The sequence below is a fragment of the Hemitrygon akajei genome, unplaced genomic scaffold (assembly GCF_048418815.1).
Source record: "Hemitrygon akajei unplaced genomic scaffold, sHemAka1.3 Scf000046, whole genome shotgun sequence".
NCBI lineage: Eukaryota > Metazoa > Chordata > Chondrichthyes > Myliobatiformes > Dasyatidae > Hemitrygon > Hemitrygon akajei.
In genome coordinates, this window is record NW_027331932.1 from 8,391,628 (window position 1) to 8,394,391 (window position 2,764).

A 2,764-nucleotide genomic window follows, 5' to 3' on the forward strand; every position below is an offset into this window, starting at 1 on the left:
CATCGTACATCAGCGGGTACTTTGTTATGACTCCCCTTCTGCTGTGAAATGGGGACAGCACGTTTTCCCTGCTGAGGGTGGGAGAGCATGTGTTATGTCGAGTTAGCGGATGAACGAGTCGCCTTTGGGGTACTGTGAGTCTGTGTCTTTATTGAAACGGGGACAACGCTTTCTCCCTTATTCGGAAGAGAGTGAGAGCCGGCGGTATGTTCGAATACCGGGTGAATGAGTCGTCTTGGAGGTACTGCGTCCGTGTCCTTACTGAAAGCGGGGGGCTCCTCTATTTCCCTTATTCGGGAGAGAGAGAGAGTGAGCCGGCAGTATGTCGAATAGCAGGTGAATGAGTTGTCAACTTATTTTTAATTGTCATTTCGTCCATAACTGCTGGCACAGCACACAGTAAAAAAGACACAACTTTATTCAGTACCATGGTGTTACATGACACGGTACAAAAACTAGACTGAACTACATAAAGACAACGCAGAAAAAAAACTACACTCGACTACAGACCTACCCATGACTACATAAAGTGCACAAAACAGAGCAGGCATTACAATTAGTAATAAACTGGACAATAGGGCAGTAAGGTGGTGTCAGTCCAGGTTCTGGGTATTGAGGATTCTGTGTACAGTTCTGGTCACTGAGTTATAGGGAAAATGGCAACAAAATAGAGAGAGTATAGAGGAGATTTAGTAGAATGTTACCTGGGTTTCAGCACCTACGTTACAGGGAATGGTTGAACAAGTTAGGTCTTTATTCTTAGAGCGCAGAAGGTTGAGAGGGGCTTGATAGAGGCATTTAAAAATATGAGGGGGATAGATAGAGTTGACGAGAAATGTATTTTTTCCATTGAGAGTAGGGGAGATTCAAACAAAAGGACATGAGTTGGGAGTTAGGGGGCAAAGGATTAGGGTTAACACGAGGGGGATTTCTTTACTCAGAGAGTGGTAGCTGTGAGGAACGAGCTTCCAGTAGAGGTGGTAGAGACAGGTTCGGTATTGTCATTTTAAATAAAATTGGATAGGTATATGGACAGGAAAGGAATGGAGGGTTATGGGCTGAGTGCAGGTTGGTGGGTCTAGCTGAGAGTAAGCGTTCGGCGTGGACTAGAAGGGCCGAGATGGCCTGTTTCGATCCTGTAATTGTTATATGCTTATACTGACAGTCAGAGTCCTGCCTCTATGCGCCGAGACTTGTAACCTGACTTAAATCTGCCTTCAGCATCATCCGCCAAGCATGATGTGTGTGAATGTGTGTGTGTGTGTGTGTGTGTGTGTGTGTGTGTGTGTGTGTGTCCCACCCTTCTGCACCGTTTCATACCTGTTGGGACGTGTCATTACGTGACCTGACACCGGCGGGGAAATTACTTCACCCCCACCCTCACATAACCATTACATCATCCTCACCGCACAATCAATTATATCATGGTTATAAGACAGTCACAAGATCACCACGTGGCTTGTAACACAGCAAACTCCAAGAGCTGGGCGTTAATGCTCCCTTGCCAAGCCTGAACGCCTCCCTCTGCAAATGGATACTTCATAGAGGTATTTAAAATTATGAGGGGGATAGATAGATTTAACATGGATAGGCTTTTTCCATTGAGACGAGTGGGGATTCAAAAAAGCGTACATGAGTTGGGAGTTAGGGGGCAAAAGTTTAGGGTTAACACGATGGGGAATTGCTTTACTCAGAGTGGTAGCTGTGTGGAACGAGCTTCCAGTAGAACTGGTAGAGGCAGTTTCAGTGTTGTTATTTAAAGTAAAATTCTATAGGTATTTGGACAGGAAAGCAATGGAGGGTTATGGGCTGAGTGCAGGTGAGTGGGTCTAGGTGGGAGTAAGCGTTCGGCACAGACTAGAAGGGCCGAGATGTCCTGTTTCCGGGCGGGTATTGTTATATGGTTACACTGTACCGAGTACAGTTACAAAGCCAAATGAAATGCAGTTGGCATCTAACCAGAAATGCAAAGAATATTGTGATTTACAAATCCTTAACGGCCAGGGGATGTGCGTAGAAGGGTGGGTTGGCAAGTTAGCAGACGACACAAAGGTTGGATATGTTGTGGATAGTGTAGAGGACTGTCAAAGATTGCAGGGACCCATTGATAGGATGCAGAAGAGGGCTGAGAGGTGGCAGATGGAGTTCACCCAGGAGAACTGCAAAGCGGTACACTTTGGAAGGACAAATTCCGAGGCAGAGTACAAAGTAAATGGCAGGATAGATGGTAGTGTGGAGGAGCAGAGGGATCTGGGGGTACATGTCCACACATCACTGAAAGTTGCCTCACAGGTAGATACGTTTGTTACGAAAGATATAGGATGTTAGCTATCTTAAGTCAAGCGATAGAGTTTAAGAGTCACGGGGTAATGATGCAGCTCTATAAAACTCTGATTAGGCCACACTTGGAGTACTGTGTCCAGATCTGGTCGCCTCAGTATAGGAAGGATGTGGAAGCATTGGAAAGGGAACAGAGGAGATTTACCAGGATGCTGCCTGGTTTAGAGTGCGTGCATGATGATCAGAGATTAAGGGAGCTAGGGCTTTACTCTCTGGAGAGAAGGAGGATGAGAGGAGACATGGTAGAGGTGTACAAGATATTAAGAGGAATAGACAGAGTGGACAGCCAGCGCCTCTTCCCCAGGGCACCACTGCTCAGTACAGAGGACATGGCTCTAAGGTAAGAGGAGGGAAGTTCAAGGGGGATATTAGAGGAAGGTTTTTCACTCAGTGAGTGGTGGGTGCATGGAATACCTTTATTCTT